Here is a 23,910-nt window from a genome sequence, read left to right as displayed (position 1 = left end):
TCCTCTCCTCCTCTCCTCCTCCCCTCCTCTACTGCTTCTCCTTCAACTGCCTCCTCCTCTCCTCCTCTCTTCCTCTCCTCCTCTCCTCCTCTACTCCTCCACTGCTTCTCCTTCAACTGCCTCCTCCTCTCCTCCTCTCTTCCTCTCCTCCTCTCCTCCTCCCCTCCTCTACTGCTTCTCCTTCATCTCCCATGTCCTCCCTCTCTTCTCCTCCTCTAATCTGTTCCAGTGTGTACAGATGTAACAGAGGTTGACAGACCTCCAGTGGTGTCCTACAGCTCAACTGGTCAGTACGTTGTCAAGGAGGGCGGTCAGGTGTGTTGGGATCAGAGGACCACCGGTTGGAGCCCAGTAAGGGGACAAGGACAGTGGAGGAAGAGAAGCTGTTAGCAACACACTGACGTTGGTTTCACAGTAACAACAGACAGTTAGATGGTAAACAGGGACATTTATCCCTCTCCTCTCCTCTCCTCTCCTCTCCTCTCCTCTCCTCTCCTCTCCTCTCCTCTCCTCTCCTCTCCTCTCCTCTCTCCTCTCCTCTCCTCTCCTCTCCTCTCCTCTGTTCCAGAAATAACAGCAGACTGATAGATGGTAATCATGAACATTTATTTCAGGTTTAACATAAAGAACCATGCTGTCTCTCTCAACACATTATCAATATTATATAGAGGCCCAAATGATACCTTATTCCCTATATAGTGCACTTGTATAGACCAGAGCAAAATTCTCTATATAGTGCACTTCTATAGACCAGAGCCCTATTCTCTATATAGTGCACTTCTATAGACCAGAGCCCTATTCCCGATATAGTGCACTACTTTGGTCTCTGGTCATAAAGTAGAACAACATATTCAACTTCTGTGTCTCTTTCTTTTCTCCACAACCCCAGACTGTTTCCATCTTCAGTCAGAATGTCTTTTCCTCAAATATATAGACACACCAACTGTCCCAGATACAGGCTCTCTCTCTATATATATATATATATCCATCGGTGCTCCTTCTCCTCCTCTCTCTCTCTCTAGAGATATAGTCCATCAGTCCTCCTTCTCCTCCTCTCTCTCTACAGATATAGTCCATCGGTGCTCCTTCTCCTCCTCTCTCTCTCTCTAGAGATATAGTCCATCAGTCCTCCTTCTCCTCCTCTCTCTGTCTAGAGATATAGTCCATCAGTCCTCCTTCTCCTCCTCTCTCTCTCTACAGATATAGTCCATCGGTGCTCCTTCTCCTCCTCTCTCTCTCTCTAGAGATATAGTCCATCAGTCCTCCTTCTGCTCCTCTCTCTCTAGAGATATAGTCCATCAGTCCTCCTTCTCCTCCTCTCTCTCTAGAGATATAGTCCATCAGTCCTCCTTCTCCTCCTCTCTTTCTATAGAGATATAGTTCATCAGTCCTCCTTCTCCTCCTCTCTCTTTAGAGATATAGTCCATCAGTCCTCCTTCTCCTCTCTTTGTACAGAGATATAGTCCATCAGTCCTCCTTCTCCTCTCTCTCTCTCTAGAGATATAGTCCATCAGTGCTCCTTCTCCTCCTCTCTTTGTATAGAGATATAGTCCATCAGTCCTCCTTCTCCTCCTTTCTCTCTAGAGATAAAGTCCATCAGTCCTCCTTCTCCTGCTCTCTCTAGAGATAAAGTCCATCAGTCCACCTTCTCCTCCTCTCTCTCTAGAGATATAGTCCATCAGTCCTCCTTCTCCTCCTCCTCTCCTCTTCTTCCCCCTCTTCCTCTCAAGATATAGTCGTCAGTCTCTCACCCACTCCCCTCCCACTCCTCCTCCTCCTCTTCCTCCTCCTCCTCCTCCTCTCTCTGTATGGAGATATAGTCCGTCAGTCTCTCTCCTTTCCCTACTCCCCTCCTCTCCTCCTCTATCCTTCGCTCTGTATAACATGAAACAGGGTCACGTTATAGATGACCTGATGTCCATTGTTCCATGTGTAGAGGGCCCTCTCTCTGGGGTTGTAGTCCATCATGGAGATGTGAGAGTACTGGTTGTGGAAGGGGATGTCTGTGTACTCATAGCTGGAGGAGTTGGTGTGATAAGCAAAGTGGACCTTAGCTCCGGCCAGATGGGAGTTGGTGACGTACAGGGTACCACAGATCATGAAGGTCTCCCTGCACTGCGTTTAGGAAACCCTGTGTCCCAACTCTGGAGAATGTCGAGAGAACGAGGATCCAACCGACTGACCTGGAGGGAGGGAGGGAGGGAGGGAGGGAGGGAACGACAGGGTGAGGGAGGGAGGGGGTGAGGGAGGGAACGACAGGGTGAGGGAGGGAGGGGGTGAGGGAGGGAGGGATGGAGGGAGGGGGTGAGGGGAGGGAGGGAGGGAGCAAAAGACAGGGTGAGGGAGGGAGGGGGTGGGGGAGGGAGGGATGGAGGGAGGGGGGGGGGGAGGGGGAGCGAACGACGGGGTGAGGGAGGGAGGGGGTGGGGGAGGGAGGGATGGAGGGAGGGGGAGGGGGTGATGGGGGTTGAGAGGAAGGGAGGGAGGGAACGAGTGGATGAGGGAGGGAGGGAACGAGGGGGTGAGGGGGAGGGAGGGATGGAGGGAGGGGGGTGATGGGGGAGAGAGGAAGGGAGGGAGGGAACGAGTGGGTGAGGGAGGGAGGGAACGAGGGGGTGAGGGAGGGAACGAGGGAACGAGGGGGTGAGGGAGGGAGGGAGATAAAGGAGAGAGATGTGACCTTCGACACACACACATCCTCCCTACCAGTATTTTAGAGATGTAGACTACCTACCAGTATGATAGAGGTGTAGACAACCTACCAGTATGTTAGAGGTGTAGACAACCTACCAGTATGTTAGAGGTGTAGACTACTACCAGTAGAGGTGTAGACTACCTACCAGTATGTTAGAGATGTAGACTACCTACCCGTATGTTAGAGATGTAGACTACCTACCAGTATGTTAGAGGTGTAGACTACTACCAGTAGAGGTGTAGACTACCTACCAGTATGTTAGAGGTGTAGACTACCTACCAGTATGTTAGAGATGTAGACTACCTACCAGTATGTTAGAGGTGTAGACGACCTACCAGTATGTTAGAGGTGTAGACTACCTACCAGTATGTTAGAGGTGTAGACTACCTACCAGTATGTTAGAGGTGTAGACTACCTACCAGTATGATAGAGATGTAGACTACCTACCAGTATGATAGAGGTGTAGACTACCTACCAGTATGTTAGAGATGTAGACTACCTACCAGTATGTTAGAGGTGTAGACTACCTACCAGTATGTTAGAGGTGTAGACTACCTACCAGTATGTTAGAGGTGTAGACTACCTACCAGTATATTAGAGGTGTAGACTACCTACCAGTATGTTAGAGATGTAGACTACCTACCAGTATGTTAGAGATGTAGACTACCTACCAGTATGTTAGAGGTGTAGACTACCTACCAGTATGTTAGAGGTGTAGACTACCTACCAGTATGATAGAGATGTAGACTACCTACCAGTATGATAGAGCTGTAGACTACCTACCAGTATGTTAGAGGTGTAGACTACCTACCAGTATGTTAGAGGTGTAGACTACCTACCAGTATGTTAGAGGTGTAGACTACCTACCAGTATGTTAGAGGTGTAGACTACCTACCAGTATGTTAGAGGTGTAGACGACCTACCAGTAGAGGTGTAGACTACCTACCAGTATGTTAGAGGTGTAGACTACCTACCAGTATGATAGAGGTGTAGACTACCTACCAATATGTTAGAGATGAGGTGTAGACTACCTACCAGTATGTTAGAGATGTAGACTACCTACCAGTATGTTAGAGGTGTAGACTACCTACCAATATGTTAGAGATGAGGTGTAGACTACCTACCAGTATGTTAGAGATGTACACTACCTACCAGTATGTTAGAGATGTAGACTACCTACCAGTATGTTAGAGGTGTAGACTACCTACCAGTATGTTAGAGGTGTAGACTACCTACCAGTATGATAGAGATGTAGACTACCTACCAGTATGATAGAGATGTAGACTACCTACCAGTATGTTAGAGGTGTAGACTACCTACCAGTATGTTAGAGGTGTAGACTACCTACCAGTATGTTAGAGGTGTAGACTACCTACCAGTATGTTAGAGGTGTAGACTACCTACCAGTATGATAGAGATGTAGACGACCTACCAGTAGAGGTGTAGACTACCTACCAGTATGTTAGAGGTGTAGACTACCTACCAGTATGATAGAGGTGTAGACTACCTACCAATATGTTAGAGATGAGGTGTAGACTACCTACCAGTATGTTAGAGATGTAGACTACCTACCAGTATGTTAGAGGTGTAGACTACCTACCAATATGTTAGAGATGAGGTGTAGACTACCTACCAGTATGTTAGAGATGTAGACTACCTACCAGTATGTTAGAGGTGTAGACTACTGCCAGTAGAGGTGTAGACTACCTACCAGTATGTTAGAGATGTAGACTACCTACCAGTATGTTAGAGATGTAGACTAGCTACCAGTATGTTAGAGGTGTAGACTACTACCAGTAGAGGTGTAGACTACCTAACAGTATGTTAGAGGTGTAGACTACCTACCAGTATGTTAGAGATGTAGACTACCTACCAGTATGATAGAGGTGTAGACTACCTACAAGTATGTTAGAGGTGTAGACTACCTACCAGTATGATAGAGGTGTAGACTACCTACCAGTATGTTAGAGGTGTAGACTACCTACCAGTATGTTAGAGGTGTAGACTACTGCCAGTAGAGGTGTAGACTACCTACCAGTATGTTAGAGATGTAGACTAGCTACCAGTATGTTAGAGGTGTAGACTACTACCAGTATGTTAGAGATGTAGACTACCTACCAATATGTTAGAGATGAGGTGTAGACTACCAGTATGTTAGAGGTGTAGACTACTACCAGTAGAGGTGTAGACTACCTACCAGTATGTTAGAGGTGTAGACTACCTACCAGGATGTTAGAGATGTAGACTACCTACCAGTATGTTAGAGGTGTAGACTACCTACCAGTATGATAGAGATGTAGACTACCTACCAGTATGATAGAGGTGTAGACTACCTACCAGTATGATAGAGGTGTAGACTACCTACCAGTATGTTAGAGATGTATACTACTACCAGTATGTTAGAGGTGTAGACTACTACCAGTAGAGGTGTAGACTACCTACCAGTATGTTAGAGGTGTAGACTACCTACCAGGATGTTAGAGATGTAGACTACCTACCAGTATGTTAGAGGTGTAGACTACCTACCAGTATGATAGAGATGTAGACTACCTACCAGTATGATAGAGGTGTAGACTACCTACCAGTATGATAGAGGTGTAGACTACCTACCAGTATGTTAGAGATGTATACTACTACCAGTATGTTAGAGATGTAGACTACCTACCAGTATGTTAGAGGTGTAGACTACCTACCAGTATGTTAGAGGTGTAGACTACCTACCAGTATATTAGAGGTGTAGACTACCTACCAGTATGTTAGAGATGTAGACTACCTACCAGTATGTTAGAGATGTAGACTACCTACCAGTATGTTAGAGGTGTAGACTACCTACCAGTATGTTAGAGGTGTAGACTACCTACCAGTATGATAGAGATGTAGACTACCTACCAGTATGATAGAGATGTAGACTACCTACCAGTATGTTAGAGGTGTAGACTACCTACCAGTATGTTAGAGGTGTAGACTACCTACCAGTATGTTAGAGGTGTAGACTACCTACCAGTATGTTAGAGGTGTAGACTACCTACCAGTATGATAGAGATGTAGACGACCTACCAGTAGAGGTGTAGACTACCTACCAGTATGTTAGAGGTGTAGACTACCTACCAGTATGATAGAGGTGTAGACTACCTACCAATATGTTAGAGATGAGGTGTAGACTACCTACCAGTATGTTAGAGATGTAGACTACCTACCAGTATGTTAGAGGTGTAGACTACCTACCAATATGTTAGAGATGAGGTGTAGACTACCTACCAGTATGTTAGAGATGTAGACTACCTACCAGTATGTTAGAGGTGTAGACTACTGCCAGTAGAGGTGTAGACTACCTACCAGTATGTTAGAGATGTAGACTACCTACCAGTATGTTCGAGATGTAGACTAGCTACCAGTATGTTAGAGGTGTAGACTACTACCAGTAGAGGTGTAGACTACCTAACAGTATGTTAGAGGTGTAGACAACCTACCAGTATGTTAGAGGTGTAGACTACTACCAGTAGAGGTGTAGACTACCTACCAGTATGTTAGAGATGTAGACTACCTACCCGTATGTTAGAGATGTAGACTACCTACCAGTATGTTAGAGGTGTAGACTACTACCAGTAGAGGTGTAGACTACCTACCAGTATGTTAGAGGTGTAGACTACCTACCAGTATGTTAGAGATGTAGACTACCTACCAGTATGTTAGAGGTGTAGACGACCTACCAGTATGTTAGAGGTGTAGACTACCTACCAGTATGTTAGAGGTGTAGACTACCTACCAGTATGTTAGAGGTGTAGACTACCTACCAGTATGATAGAGATGTAGACTACCTACCAGTATGATAGAGGTGTAGACTACCTACCAGTATGTTAGAGATGTAGACTACCTACCAGTATGTTAGAGGTGTAGACTACCTACCAGTATGTTAGAGGTGTAGACTACCTACCAGTATGTTAGAGGTGTAGACTACCTACCAGTATATTAGAGGTGTAGACTACCTACCAGTATGTTAGAGATGTAGACTACCTACCAGTATGTTAGAGATGTAGACTACCTACCAGTATGTTAGAGGTGTAGACTACCTACCAGTATGTTAGAGGTGTAGACTACCTACCAGTATGATAGAGATGTAGACTACCTACCAGTATGATAGAGCTGTAGACTACCTACCAGTATGTTAGAGGTGTAGACTACCTACCAGTATGTTAGAGGTGTAGACTACCTACCAGTATGTTAGAGGTGTAGACTACCTACCAGTATGTTAGAGGTGTAGACTACCTACCAGTATGTTAGAGGTGTAGACGACCTACCAGTAGAGGTGTAGACTACCTACCAGTATGTTAGAGGTGTAGACTACCTACCAGTATGATAGAGGTGTAGACTACCTACCAATATGTTAGTGATGAGGTGTAGACTACCTACCAGTATGTTAGAGATGTAGACTACCTACCAGTATGTTAGAGGTGTAGACTACCTACCAATATGTTAGAGATGAGGTGTAGACTACCTACCAGTATGTTAGAGATGTACACTACCTACCAGTATGTTAGAGATGTAGACTACCTACCAGTATGTTAGAGGTGTAGACTACCTACCAGTATGTTAGAGGTGTAGACTACCTACCAGTATGATAGAGATGTAGACTACCTACCAGTATGATAGAGATGTAGACTACCTACCAGTATGTTAGAGGTGTAGACTACCTACCAGTATGTTAGAGGTGTAGACTACCTACCAGTATGTTAGAGGTGTAGACTACCTACCAGTATGTTAGAGGTGTAGACTACCTACCAGTATGATAGAGATGTAGACGACCTACCAGTAGAGGTGTAGACTACCTACCAGTATGTTAGAGGTGTAGACTACCTACCAGTATGATAGAGGTGTAGACTACCTACCAATATGTTAGAGATGAGGTGTAGACTACCTACCAGTATGTTAGAGATGTAGACTACCTACCAGTATGTTAGAGGTGTAGACTACCTACCAATATGTTAGAGATGAGGTGTAGACTACCTACCAGTATGTTAGAGATGTAGACTACCTACCAGTATGTTAGAGGTGTAGACTACTGCCAGTAGAGGTGTAGACTACCTACCAGTATGTTAGAGATGTAGACTACCTACCAGTATGTTAGAGATGTAGACTAGCTACCAGTATGTTAGAGGTGTAGACTACTACCAGTAGAGGTGTAGACTACCTAACAGTATGTTAGAGGTGTAGACTACCTACCAGTATGTTAGAGATGTAGACTACCTACCAGTATGATAGAGGTGTAGACTACCTACCAGTATGTTAGAGGTGTAGACTACCTACCAGTATGATAGAGGTGTAGACTACCTACCAGTATGTTAGAGGTGTAGACTACCTACCAGTATGTTAGAGGTGTAGACTACTGCCAGTAGAGGTGTAGACTACCTACCAGTATGTTAGAGATGTAGACTAGCTACCAGTATGTTAGAGGTGTAGACTACTACCAGTATGTTAGAGATGTAGACTACCTACCAATATGTTAGAGATGAGGTGTAGACTACCAGTATGTTAGAGGTGTAGACTACTACCAGTAGAGGTGTAGACTACCTACCAGTATGTTAGAGGTGTAGACTACCTACCAGGATGTTAGAGATGTAGACTACCTACCAGTATGTTAGAGGTGTAGACTACCTACCAGTATGATAGAGATGTAGACTACCTACCAGTATGATAGAGGTGTAGACTACCTACCAGTATGATAGAGGTGTAGACTACCTACCAGTATGTTAGAGATGTATACTACTACCAGTATGTTAGAGGTGTAGACTACTACCAGTAGAGGTGTAGACTACCTACCAGTATGTTAGAGGTGTAGACTACCTACCAGGATGTTAGAGATGTAGACTACCTACCAGTATGTTAGAGGTGTAGACTACCTACCAGTATGATAGAGATGTAGACTACCTACCAGTATGATAGAGGTGTAGACTACCTACCAGTATGATAGAGGTGTAGACTACCTACCAGTATGTTAGAGATGTATACTACTACCAGTATGTTAGAGATGTAGACTACCTACCAGTATGTTAGAGGTGTAGACTACCTACCAGTATGTTAGAGGTGTAGACTACCTACCAGTATATTAGAGGTGTAGACTACCTACCAGTATGTTAGAGATGTAGACTACCTACCAGAATGTTAGAGATGTAGACTACCTACCAGTATGTTAGAGGTGTAGACTACCTACCAGTATGTTAGAGGTGTAGACTACCTACCAGTATGATAGAGATGTAGACTACCTACCAGTATGATAGAGATGTAGACTACCTACCAGTATGTTAGAGGTGTAGACTACCTACCAGTATGTTAGAGGTGTAGACTACCTACCAGTATGTTAGAGGTGTAGACTACCTACCAGTATGTTAGAGGTGTAGACTACCTACCAGTATGATAGAGATGTAGACGACCTACCAGTAGAGGTGTAGACTACCTACCAGTATGTTAGAGGTGTAGACTACCTACCAGTATGATAGAGGTGTAGACTACCTACCAATATGTTAGAGATGAGGTGTAGACTACCTACCAGTATGTTAGAGATGTAGACTACCTACCAGTATGTTAGAGGTGTAGACTACCTACCAATATGTTAGAGATGAGGTGTAGACTACCTACCAGTATGTTAGAGATGTAGACTACCTACCAGTATGTTAGAGGTGTAGACTACTGCCAGTAGAGGTGTAGACTACCTACCAGTATGTTAGAGATGTAGACTACCTACCAGTATGTTAGAGATGTAGACTAGCTACCAGTATGTTAGAGGTGTAGACTACTACCAGTAGAGGTGTAGACTACCTAACAGTATGTTAGAGGTGTAGACTACCTACCAGTATGTTAGAGATGTAGACTACCTACCAGTATGATAGAGGTGTAGACTACCTACCAGTATGTTAGAGGTGTAGACTACCTACCAGTATGATAGAGGTGTAGACTACCTACCAGTATGTTAGAGGTGTAGACTACCTACCAGTATGTTAGAGGTGTAGACTACTGCCAGTAGAGGTGTAGACTACCTACCAGTATGTTAGAGATGTAGACTAGCTAGCAGTATGTTAGAGGTGTAGACTACTACCAGTATGTTAGAGATGAAGACTACCTACCAATATGTTAGAGATGAGGTGTAGACTACCAGTATGTTAGAGGTGTAGACTACTACCAGTAGAGGTGTAGACTACCTACCAGTATGTTAGAGGTGTAGACTACCTACCAGGATGTTAGAGATGTAGACTACCTACCAGTATGTTAGAGGTGTAGACTACCTACCAGTATGATAGAGATGTAGACTACCTACCAGTATGATAGAGGTGTAGACTACCTACCAGTATGATAGAGGTGTAGACTACCTACCAGTATGTTAGAGATGTATACTACTACCAGTATGTTAGAGGTGTAGACTACTACCAGTAGAGGTGTAGACTACCTACCAGTATGTTAGAGGTGTAGACTACCTACCAGGATGTTAGAGATGTAGACTACCTACCAGTATGTTAGAGGTGTAGACTACCTACCAGTATGATAGAGATGTAGACTACCTACCAGTATGATAGAGATGTAGACTACCTACCAGTATGTTAGAGGTGTAGACTACCTACCAGTATGTTAGAGGTGTAGACTACCTACCAGTATATTAGAGGTGTAGACTACCTACCAGTATGTTAGAGATGTAGACTACCTACCAGTATGTTAGAGATGTAGACTACCTACCAGTATGTTAGAGGTGTAGACTACCTACCAGTATGTTAGAGGTGTAGACTACCTACCAGTATGATAGAGATGTAGACTACCTACCAGTATGATAGAGATGTAGACTACCTACCAGTATGTTAGAGATGTAGACTACCTACCAGTATGTTAGAGGTGTAGACGACCTACCAGTATGTTAGAGGTGTAGACTACCTACCAGTATGTTAGAGGTGTAGACTACCTACCAGTATGTTAGAGGTGTAGACTACCTACCAGTATGATAGAGATGTAGACTACCTACCAGTATGATAGAGGTGTAGACTACCTACCAGTATGTTAGAGATGTAGACTACCTACCAGTATGTTAGAGGTGTAGACTACCTACCAGTATGTTAGAGGTGTAGACTACCTACCAGTATGTTAGAGGTGTAGACTACCTACCAGTATATTAGAGGTGTAGACTACCTACCAGTATGTTAGAGATGTAGACTACCTACCAGTATGTTAGAGATGTAGACTACCTACCAGTATGTTAGAGGTGTAGACTACCTACCAGTATGTTAGAGGTGTAGACTACCTACCAGTATGATAGAGATGTAGACTACCTACCAGTATGATAGAGCTGTAGACTACCTACCAGTATGTTAGAGGTGTAGACTACCTACCAGTATGTTAGAGGTGTAGACTACCTACCAGTATGTTAGAGGTGTAGACTACCTACCAGTATGTTAGAGGTGTAGACTACCTACCAGTATGTTAGAGGTGTAGACGACCTACCAGTAGAGGTGTAGACTACCTACCAGTATGTTAGAGGTGTAGACTACCTACCAGTATGATAGAGGTGTAGACTACCTACCAATATGTTAGAGATGAGGTGTAGACTACCTACCAGTATGTTAGAGATGTAGACTACCTACCAGTATGTTAGAGGTGTAGACTACCTACCAATATGTTAGAGATGAGGTGTAGACTACCTACCAGTATGTTAGAGATGTACACTACCTACCAGTATGTTAGAGATGTAGACTACCTACCAGTATGTTAGAGGTGTAGACTACCTACCAGTATGTTAGAGGTGTAGACTACCTACCAGTATGATAGAGATGTAGACTACCTACCAGTATGATAGAGATGTAGACTACCTACCAGTATGTTAGAGGTGTAGACTACCTACCAGTATGTTAGAGGTGTAGACTACCTACCAGTATGTTAGAGGTGTAGACTACCTACCAGTATGTTAGAGGTGTAGACTACCTACCAGTATGATAGAGATGTAGACGACCTACCAGTAGAGGTGTAGACTACCTACCAGTATGTTAGAGGTGTAGACTACCTACCAGTATGATAGAGGTGTAGACTACCTACCAATATGTTAGAGATGAGGTGTAGACTACCTACCAGTATGTTAGAGATGTAGACTACCTACCAGTATGTTAGAGGTGTAGACTACCTACCAATATGTTAGAGATGAGGTGTAGACTACCTACCAGTATGTTAGAGATGTAGACTACCTACCAGTATGTTAGAGGTGTAGACTACTGCCAGTAGAGGTGTAGACTACCTACCAGTATGTTAGAGATGTAGACTACCTACCAGTATGTTAGAGATGTAGACTAGCTACCAGTATGTTAGAGGTGTAGACTACTACCAGTAGAGGTGTAGACTACCTAACAGTATGTTAGAGGTGTAGACTACCTACCAGTATGTTAGAGATGTAGACTACCTACCAGTATGATAGAGGTGTAGACTACCTACCAGTATGTTAGAGGTGTAGACTACCTACCAGTATGATAGAGGTGTAGACTACCTACCAGTATGTTAGAGGTGTAGACTACCTACCAGTATGTTAGAGGTGTAGACTACTGCCAGTAGAGGTGTAGACTACCTACCAGTATGTTAGAGATGTAGACTAGCTACCAGTATGTTAGAGGTGTAGACTACTACCAGTATGTTAGAGATGTAGACTACCTACCAATATGTTAGAGATGAGGTGTAGACTACCAGTATGTTAGAGGTGTAGACTACTACCAGTAGAGGTGTAGACTACCTACCAGTATGTTAGAGGTGTAGACTACCTACCAGGATGTTAGAGATGTAGACTACCTACCAGTATGTTAGAGGTGTAGACTACCTACCAGTATGATAGAGATGTAGACTACCTACCAGTATGATAGAGGTGTAGACTACCTACCAGTATGATAGAGGTGTAGACTACCTACCAGTATGTTAGAGATGTATACTACTACCAGTATGTTAGAGGTGTAGACTACTACCAGTAGAGGTGTAGACTACCTACCAGTATGTTAGAGGTGTAGACTACCTACCAGGATGTTAGAGATGTAGACTACCTACCAGTATGTTAGAGGTGTAGACTACCTACCAGTATGATAGAGATGTAGACTACCTACCAGTATGATAGAGGTGTAGACTACCTACCAGTATGATAGAGGTGTAGACTACCTACCAGTATGTTAGAGATGTATACTACTACCAGTATGTTAGAGATGTAGACTACCTACCAGTATGTTAGAGGTGTAGACTACCTACCAGTATGTTAGAGGTGTAGACTACCTACCAGTATATTAGAGGTGTAGACTACCTACCAGTATGTTAGAGATGTAGACTACCTACCAGAATGTTAGAGATGTAGACTACCTACCAGTATGTTAGAGGTGTAGACTACCTACCAGTATGTTAGAGGTGTAGACTACCTACCAGTATGATAGAGATGTAGACTACCTACCAGTATGATAGAGATGTAGACTACCTACCAGTATGTTAGAGGTGTAGACTACCTACCAGTATGTTAGAGGTGTAGACTACCTACCAGTATGTTAGAGGTGTAGACTACCTACCAGTATGTTAGAGGTGTAGACTACCTACCAGTATGATAGAGATGTAGACGACCTACCAGTAGAGGTGTAGACTACCTACCAGTATGTTAGAGGTGTAGACTACCTACCAGTATGATAGAGGTGTAGACTACCTACCAATATGTTAGAGATGAGGTGTAGACTACCTACCAGTATGTTAGAGATGTAGACTACCTACCAGTATGTTAGAGGTGTAGACTACCTACCAATATGTTAGAGATGAGGTGTAGACTACCTACCAGTATGTTAGAGATGTAGACTACCTACCAGTATGTTAGAGGTGTAGACTACTGCCAGTAGAGGTGTAGACTACCTACCAGTATGTTAGAGATGTAGACTACCTACCAGTATGTTAGAGATGTAGACTAGCTACCAGTATGTTAGAGGTGTAGACTACTACCAGTAGAGGTGTAGACTACCTAACAGTATGTTAGAGGTGTAGACTACCTACCAGTATGTTAGAGATGTAGACTACCTACCAGTATGATAGAGGTGTAGACTACCTACCAGTATGTTAGAGGTGTAGACTACCTACCAGTATGATAGAGGTGTAGACTACCTACCAGTATGTTAGAGGTGTAGACTACCTACCAGTATGTTAGAGGTGTAGACTACTGCCAGTAGAGGTGTAGACTACCTACCAGTATGTTAGAGATGTAGACTAGCTAGCAGTATGTTAGAGGTGTAGACTACTACCAGTATGTTAGAGATGAAGACTACCTACCAATATGTTAGAGATGAGGTGTAGACTACCAGTATGTTAGAGGTGTAGACTACTACCAGTAGAGGTGTAGACTACCTACCAGTATGTTAGAGGTGTAGACTACCTACCAGGATGTTAGAGATGTAGACTACCTACCAGTATGTTAGAGGTGTAGACTACCTACCAGTATGATAGAGATGTAGACTACCTACCAGTATGATAGAGGTGTAGACTACCTACCAGTATGATAGAGGTGTAGACTACCTACCAGTATGTTAGAGATGTATACTACTACCAGTATGTTAGAGGTGTAGACTACTACCAGTAGAGGTGTAGACTACCTACCAGTATGTTAGAGGTGTAGACTACCTACCAGGATGTTAGAGATGTAGACTACCTACCAGTATGTTAGAGGTGTAGACTACCTACCAGTATGATAGAGATGTAGACTACCTACCAGTATGATAGAGATGTAGACTACCTACCAGTATGTTAGAGGTGTAGACTACCTACCAGTATGTTAGAGGTGTAGACTACCTACCAGTATATTAGAGGTGTAGACTACCTACCAGTATGTTAGAGATGTAGACTACCTACCAGTATGTTAGAGATGTAGACTACCTACCAGTATGTTAGAGGTGTAGACTACCTACCAGTATGTTAGAGGTGTAGACTACCTACCAGTATGATAGAGATGTAGACTACCTACCAGTATGATAGAGATGTAGACTACCTACCAGTATGTTAGAGATGTAGACTACCTACCAGTATGTTAGAGGTGTAGACGACCTACCAGTATGTTAGAGGTGTAGACTACCTACCAGTATGTTAGAGGTGTAGACTACCTACCAGTATGTTAGAGGTGTAGACTACCTACCAGTATGATAGAGATGTAGACTACCTACCAGTATGATAGAGGTGTAGACTACCTACCAGTATGTTAGAGATGTAGACTACCTACCAGTATGTTAGAGGTGTAGACTACCTACCAGTATGTTAGAGGTGTAGACTACCTACCAGTATGTTAGAGGTGTAGACTACCTACCAGTATATTAGAGGTGTAGACTACCTACCAGTATGTTAGAGATGTAGACTACCTACCAGTATGTTAGAGATGTAGACTACCTACCAGTATGTTAGAGGTGTAGACTACCTACCAGTATGTTAGAGGTGTAGACTACCTACCAGTATGATAGAGATGTAGACTACCTACCAGTATGATAGAGCTGTAGACTACCTACCAGTATGTTAGAGGTGTAGACTACCTACCAGTATGTTAGAGGTGTAGACTACCTACCAGTATGTTAGAGGTGTAGACTACCTACCAGTATGTTAGAGGTGTAGACTACCTACCAGTATGTTAGAGGTGTAGACGACCTACCAGTAGAGGTGTAGACTACCTACCAGTATGTTAGAGGTGTAGACTACCTACCAGTATGATAGAGGTGTAGACTACCTACCAATATGTTAGAGATGAGGTGTAGACTACCTACCAGTATGTTAGAGATGTAGACTACCTACCAGTATGTTAGAGGTGTAGACTACCTACCAATATGTTAGAGATGAGGTGTAGACTACCTACCAGTATGTTAGAGATGTACACTACCTACCAGTATGTTAGAGATGTAGACTACCTACCAGTATGTTAGAGGTGTAGACTACCTACCAGTATGTTAGAGGTGTAGACTACCTACCAGTATGATAGAGATGTAGACTACCTACCAGTATGATAGAGATGTAGACTACCTACCAGTATGTTAGAGGTGTAGACTACCTACCAGTATGTTAGAGGTGTAGACTACCTACCAGTATGTTAGAGGTGTAGACTACCTACCAGTATGTTAGAGGTGTAGACTACCTACCAGTATGATAGAGATGTAGACGACCTACCAGTAGAGGTGTAGACTACCTACCAGTATGTTAGAGGTGTAGACTACCTACCAGTATGATAGAGGTGTAGACTACCTACCAATATGTTAGAGATGAGGTGTAGACTACCTACCAGTATGTTAGAGATGTAGACTACCTACCAGTATGTTAGAGGTGTAGACTACCTACCAATATGTTAGAGATGAGGTGTAGACTACCTACCAGTATGTTAGAGATGTAGACTACCTACCAGTATGTTAGAGGTGTAGACTACTGCCAGTAGAGGTGTAGACTACCTACCAGTATGTTAGAGATGTAGACTACCTACCAGTATGTTAGAGATGTAGACTAGCTACCAGTATGTTAGAGGTGTAGACTACTACCAGTAGAGGTGTAGACTACCTAACAGTATGTTAGAGGTGTAGACTACCTACCAGTATGTTAGAGATGTAGACTACCTACCAGTATGATAGAGGTGTAGACTACCTACCAGTATGTTAGAGGTGTAGACTACCTACCAGTATGATAGAGGTGTAGACTACCTACCAGTATGTTAGAGGTGTAGACTACCTACCAGTATGTTAGAGGTGTAGACTACTGCCAGTAGAGGTGTAGACTACCTACCAGTATGTTAGAGATGTAGACTAGCTACCAGTATGTTAGAGGTGTAGACTACTACCAGTATGTTAGAGATGTAGACTACCTACCAATATGTTAGAGATGAGGTGTAGACTACCAGTATGTTAGAGGTGTAGACTACTACCAGTAGAGGTGTAGACTACCTACCAGTATGTTAGAGGTGTAGACTACCTACCAGGATGTTAGAGATGTAGACTACCTACCAGTATGTTAGAGGTGTAGACTACCTACCAGTATGATAGAGATGTAGACTACCTACCAGTATGATAGAGGTGTAGACTACCTACCAGTATGATAGAGGTGTAGACTACCTACCAGTATGTTAGAGATGTATACTACTACCAGTATGTTAGAGGTGTAGACTACTACCAGTAGAGGTGTAGACTACCTACCAGTATGTTAGAGGTGTAGACTACCTACCAGGATGTTAGAGATGTAGACTACCTACCAGTATGTTAGAGGTGTAGACTACCTACCAGTATGATAGAGATGTAGACTACCTACCAGTATGATAGAGGTGTAGACTACCTACCAGTATGATAGAGGTGTAGACTACCTACCAGTATGTTAGAGATGTATACTACTACCAGTATGTTAGAGATGTAGACTACCTACCAGTATGTTAGAGGTGTAGACTACCTACCAGTATGTTAGAGGTGTAGACTACCTACCAGTATATTAGAGGTGTAGACTACCTACCAGTATGTTAGAGATGTAGACTACCTACCAGAATGTTAGAGATGTAGACTACCTACCAGTATGTTAGAGGTGTAGACTACCTACCAGTATGTTAGAGGTGTAGACTACCTACCAGTATGATAGAGATGTAGACTACCTACCAGTATGATAGAGATGTAGACTACCTACCAGTATGTTAGAGGTGTAGACTACCTACCAGTATGTTAGAGGTGTAGACTACCTACCAGTATGTTAGAGGTGTAGACTACCTACCAGTATGTTAGAGGTGTAGACTACCTACCAGTATGATAGAGATGTAGACGACCTACCAGTAGAGGTGTAGACTACCTACCAGTATGTTAGAGGTGTAGACTACCTACCAGTATGATAGAGGTGTAGACTACCTACCAATATGTTAGAGATGAGGTGTAGACTACCTACCAGTATGTTAGAGATGTAGACTACCTACCAGTATGTTAGAGGTGTAGACTACCTACCAATATGTTAGAGATGAGGTGTAGACTACCTACCAGTATGTTAGAGATGTAGACTACCTACCAGTATGTTAGAGGTGTAGACTACTGCCAGTAGAGGTGTAGACTACCTACCAGTATGTTAGAGATGTAGACTACCTACCAGTATGTTAGAGATGTAGACTAGCTACCAGTATGTTAGAGGTGTAGACTACTACCAGTAGAGGTGTAGACTACCTAACAGTATGTTAGAGGTGTAGACTACCTACCAGTATGTTAGAGATGTAGACTACCTACCAGTATGATAGAGGTGTAGACTACCTACCAGTATGTTAGAGGTGTAGACTACCTACCAGTATGATAGAGGTGTAGACTACCTACCAGTATGTTAGAGGTGTAGACTACCTACCAGTATGTTAGAGGTGTAGACTACTGCCAGTAGAGGTGTAGACTACCTACCAGTATGTTAGAGATGTAGACTAGCTAGCAGTATGTTAGAGGTGTAGACTACTACCAGTATGTTAGAGATGAAGACTACCTACCAATATGTTAGAGATGAGGTGTAGACTACCAGTATGTTAGAGGTGTAGACTACTACCAGTAGAGGTGTAGACTACCTACCAGTATGTTAGAGGTGTAGACTACCTACCAGGATGTTAGAGATGTAGACTACCTACCAGTATGTTAGAGGTGTAGACTACCTACCAGTATGATAGAGATGTAGACTACCTACCAGTATGATAGAGGTGTAGACTACCTACCAGTATGATAGAGGTGTAGACTACCTACCAGTATGTTAGAGATGTATACTACTACCAGTATGTTAGAGGTGTAGACTACTACCAGTAGAGGTGTAGACTACCTACCAGTATGTTAGAGGTGTAGACTACCTACCAGGATGTTAGAGATGTAGACTACCTACCAGTATGTTAGAGGTGTAAACTACCTACCAGTATGATAGAGATGTAGACTACCTACCAGTATGATAGAGATGTAGACTACCTACCAGTATGTTAGAGGTGTAGACTACCTACCAGTATGTTAGAGGTGTAGACTACCTACCAGTATATTAGAGGTGTAGACTACCTACCAGTATGTTAGAGATGTAGACTACCTACCAGTATGTTAGAGATGTAGACTACCTACCAGTATGTTAGAGGTGTAGACTACCTACCAGTATGTTAGAGGTGTAGACTACCTACCAGTATGATAGAGATGTAGACTACCTACCAGTATGATAGAGATGTAGACTACCTACCAGTATGTTAGAGGTGTAGACTACCTACCAGTATGTTAGAGGTGTAGACTACCTACCAGTATGTTAGAGGTGTAGACTACCTACCAGTATGTTAGAGGTGTAGACTACCTACCAGTATGTTAGAGGTGTAGACGACCTACCAGTAGAGGTGTAGACTACCTACCAGTATGTTAGAGGTGTAGACTACCTACCAGTATGATAGAGGTGTAGACTACCTACCAATATGTTAGAGATGAGGTGTAGACTACCTACCAGTATGTTAGAGATGTAGACTACCTACCAGTATGTTAGAGGTGTAGACTACCTACCAATATGTTAGAGATGAGGTGTAGACTACCTACCAGTATGTTAGAGATGTACACTACCTACCAGTATGTTAGAGATGTAGACTACCTACCAGAATGTTAGAGGTGTAGACTACCTACCAGTATGTTAGAGGTGTAGACTACCTACCAGTATGATAGAGATGTAGACTACCTACCAGTATGATAGAGATGTAGACTACCTACCAGTATGTTAGAGGTGTAGACTACCTACCAGTATGTTAGAGGTGTAGACTACCTACCAGTATGTTAGAGGTGTAGACTACCTACCAGTATGATAGAGATGTAGACGACCTACCAGTAGAGGTGTAGACTACCTACCAGTATGTTAGAGGTGTAGACTACCTACCAGTATGATAGAGGTGTAGACTACCTACCAATATGTTAGAGATGAGGTGTAGACTACCTACCAGTATGTTAGAGATGTAGACTACCTACCAGTATGTTAGAGGTGTAGACTACCTACCAATATGTTAGAGATGAGGTGTAGACTACCTACCAGTATGTTAGAGATGTAGACTACCTACCAGTATGTTAGAGGTGTAGACTACTGCCAGTAGAGGTGTAGACTACCTACCAGTATGTTAGAGATGTAGACTACCTACCAGTATGTTAGAGATGTAGACTAGCTACCAGTATGTTAGAGGTGTAGACTACTACCCGTAGAGGTGTAGACTACCTAACAGTATGTTAGAGGTGTAGACTACCTACCAGTATGTTAGAGATGTAGACTACCTACCAGTATGATAGAGGTGTAGACTACCTACCAGTATGTTAGAGGTGTAGACTACCTACCAGTATGATAGAGGTGTAGACTACCTACCAGTATGTTAGAGGTGTAGACTACCTACCAGTATGTTAGAGGTGTAGACTACTGCCAGTAGAGGTGTAGACTACCTACCAGTATGTTAGAGATGTAGACTAGCTACCAGTATGTTAGAGGTGTAGACTACTACCAGTATGTTAGAGATGTAGACTACCTACCAATATGTTAGAGATGAGGTGTAGACTACCAGTATGTTAGAGGTGTAGACTACTACCAGTAGAGGTGTAGACTACCTACCAGTATGTTAGAGGTGTAGACTACCTACCAGGATGTTAGAGATGTAGACTACCTACCAGTATGTTAGAGGTGTAGACTACCTACCAGTATGATAGAGATGTAGACTACCTACCAGTATGATAGAGGTGTAGACTACCTACCAGTATGATAGAGGTGTAGACTACCTACCAGTATGTTAGAGATGTATACTACTACCAGTATGTTAGAGGTGTAGACTACTACCAGTAGAGGTGTAGACTACCTACCAGTATGTTAGAGGTGTAGACTACCTACCAGGATGTTAGAGATGTAGACTACCTACCAGTATGTTAGAGGTGTAGACTACCTACCAGTATGATAGAGATGTAGACTACCTACCAGTATGATAGAGGTGTAGACTACCTACCAGTATGATAGAGGTGTAGACTACCTACCAGTATGTTAGAGATGTATACTACTACCAGTATGTTAGAGATGTAGACTACCTACCAGTATGTTAGAGGTGTAGACTACCTACCAGTATGTTAGAGGTGTAGACTACCTACCAGTATGTTAGAGGTGTAGACTACCTACCAGTATGTTCCCAGCGTTAGGTATGGAGGTGTAGACTACCTACCAGTATGTTAGAGATGTAGACTACCTACCAGTATGTTAGAGATGTAGACTACCTACCAGTATGTTCCCAGCGTTAGGTATGGAGGTGTAGACTACCTACCAGTATGTTAGAGATGTAGACTACCTACCAGTATGTTAGAGGTGTAGACTACCTACCAGTATGTTCCCAGCGTTAGGTATGGAGGTGTAGACTACCTACCAGTATGTTCCCAGCGTTAGGTATGGAGGTGTAGACTGCCCAGAAGCCGGTCTCATCAGCCATCAGGTCTATGTCAGAAGACCCCCAGCTGTAGGGGAAGGTGTTGTTGTAACCTGCTCCACTCAGACTCCTCTGGAGCACCACGTTACGGGATCGGAAGTGGTACTGCACCTACAGGGGGTCAGAGAGAGGACAGGGGGTCAGAGAGAGGACAGGGGGTCAGAGAGAGGACAGGGGGTCAGAGAGAGGACAGGAGGTCAGAGAGAGGACAGGGGGTCAGAGAGAGGACATGGGGTCAGAGAGAGGACAGGGGGTCAGAGAGAGGACAGGGGGTCAGAGAGAGGACAGGGAGTCAGAGCGAGGACAGGGGGTCAGAGAGAGGACAGGGGGTCAGAGAGAGGACAGGGGGTCAGAGAGAGGACAGGGAGTCAGAGAGAGGACAGGGAGTCAGAGAGAGGACAGGAGGTCAGAGAGAGGACAGGGGTCAGAGCGAGGACGGGGTCAGAGAGAGGACAGGGGGTCAAAGGGAGGACAGGGGGTCAGAGAGAGGACAGGGAGTCAGAGAGAGGACAGGGGGTCAGAGAGAGGACAGGGAGTCAGAGAGAGGACAGGGAGTCAGAGAGAGGACAGGGGGTCAGAGAGAGGACAGGGAGTCAGAGCGAGGACAGGGGGTCAGAGAGAGGACAGGGGGTCAGAGAGAGGACAGGGGGTCAGAGAGAGGACAGGGGTCAGAGAGAGGACAGGGGGTCAGAGAGAGGACAGGGGGTCAGAGAGAGGACAGGGAGTCAGAGAGAGGACAGGGAGTCAGAGAGAGGACAGGGGGTCAGAGAGAGGACGGGGGTCAGAGAGAGAGGATGGGGGGCAGAGAGAGGAGAAGGGGTCAGTGAGAGGACAGGGGTCATAGAGAGGACAGGGGGTCAGAGAGAGGACAGGCAGTCAGAGCGAGGACAGGGGGTCAGAGAGAGGACAGGGGGTCAGAGAGAGGACAGGGGGTCAGAGAGAGGACAAGGGGTCAGAGAGAGGACAGGGAGTCAGAGCGAGGACAGGGGTCAGAGAGAGGACAGGGAGTCAGAGAGAGGACAGGGAGTCAGAGAGAGGACAGGGGGACAGAGAGAGGACAGGGGGTCAGAGAGAGGACAGGGGGTCAGAGAGAGGACAGGAGGTCAGAGAGAGGACAGGGGGTCAGAGAGAGTACAGGAGTCAGAGCGAGGACAGGGGGTCAGAGAGAGGACAGGGGTCAGAGAGAGGACAGGGGGACAGAGAGAGGACAGGGGGACAGAGAGTGAGGACAAGAGGACAGAGAGAGGGGAGAGGGGGACTCAGAGAGAGGGGAGCCAGGGGGACTCAGAGAGAGGGGAAACAGGGGGACACAGAGAGAGGGGAGGCAGGGGACACAGAGAGAGTGGAGGCAGGGGACACAGAGAGGGGAGGCAGGGGGACACAGAGAGAGGGGAGGCAGGGGGACACAGAGGGGATACCGGGAGACACAGAGAGAGTGGAGGCAGGGGGACACAGAGAGAGGGAGGCAGGGGGACACAGAGAGAGGGGAGGCAGGGGGACACAGAGAGAGGGGAGACAGGGGGACACAGAGAGAGGGGAGGCAGGGGACACAGAGAGGGGAGGCAGGGGACACAGAGAGAGGGGAGGAAGGGGGACACAGAGAGAGGGGAGACAGGGGGACACAGAGAGGGGGAAACAGGGAACCGTGGGACACTGAGAGATTGGAAACAAGGACCACAGAAAGAGGGGAAACAGGGGGACACAGAGAGATTGGAAACAAGGACCACAGAGAGAGGGGGAACAAGGACCACAGAGGCAGGGGAAACAGGGCGACATACGCACTGACCCCTGTTCTGTGTCCCTGTCTCCCCTGTCTCCTCGACTCCTGTCACCCCTCTCTCTCTGTCCCCCTGTCCTACACCTAACGCCAGTCTGTGTGTGTGTGTGTGCGTGTGTGTGCGTGTGTGTGTGTGTGTGTGTGTGTGTGTGTGTGTGTGTGTGTGTGTGTGTGTGTGTGTGTGTGTGTGTGTAGTGTAACATACCAGTATGTTGCTCTGGTGTTTGTTGTAGTACAGTGATCCGTTGTAGACAACATGACCTGTCCCTGCCCAGGGGTGAGGTAAGAGGTGCTGAACAAAATTCTGTCCTCTAGTGAAGTCTCCCATGGTCCTGTACTCTAATACACGCCTCCCCTTATAGTAACCATCCATAGACCACACCTAGAGAGAGAGAAAGAAAGAGGGAGAGGAGAGATAGAGGACAGAGAGACAGAGAGAAAAGACAGAGGAGAGACTAGAGCGAGAGAGACAGAGAGAGAGAGGAGAGAGAGAGAGAGAATTAAGTTCTGTCTTCAAATTAAGTCCCATATGGTTCAGTACTCAAACACACTTGTAGTACCTTTCCATACAGAGAGAGAGAGAGAGAGAGGACAGCAGCACAATTAGACCCAACCAAATCATGAGAAAACAAAAAGATAATTACTTGACACATTGGAAAGAATTAACAAAAAAACAGAGCAAACTAGAATGCTATTTGGCCCTAAACAGAGAGTACACAGCGGCAGAATACCTGACCACTGTGACTGACCCAAAATTATGGAAAGCCTTGACTATGTACAGACTCAGCGAGCATAGCCTTGCTATTGAGAAGGGCCACCGTAGGCAGACATGGCTCTCAAGAGAAGACAGGCTATGTGCTCACTGCCCACAAAATGAGGTGGAAACTGAGCTGCACTTCCTAACCTCCTGCCCAATGTATGACCATATTCGAGAGACATATTTCCCTCAGATTACACAGACCCACAAAGAATTCGAAAACAAATCTAATTTTGATAAACTCCCAT

At 44.7% G+C, this 23,910-nt stretch overlaps 1 pseudogene; it reads right to left on the bottom strand.

Annotated features, from left to right (window-relative positions):
* Positions 1–1,775: 1,775 nt before the first annotated feature.
* Positions 1,776–23,287, bottom strand: LOC121844810 (annotated as a pseudogene).
* Positions 23,288–23,910: the final 623 nt, after the last annotated feature.

The sequence above is a fragment of the Oncorhynchus tshawytscha genome, unplaced genomic scaffold, assembly GCF_018296145.1.
Source record: "Oncorhynchus tshawytscha isolate Ot180627B unplaced genomic scaffold, Otsh_v2.0 Un_contig_5355_pilon_pilon, whole genome shotgun sequence".
NCBI classification, from domain to species: Eukaryota; Metazoa; Chordata; class Actinopteri; order Salmoniformes; family Salmonidae; genus Oncorhynchus; species Oncorhynchus tshawytscha.
This window is presented reverse-complemented; position numbering and strand designations above follow the sequence as displayed.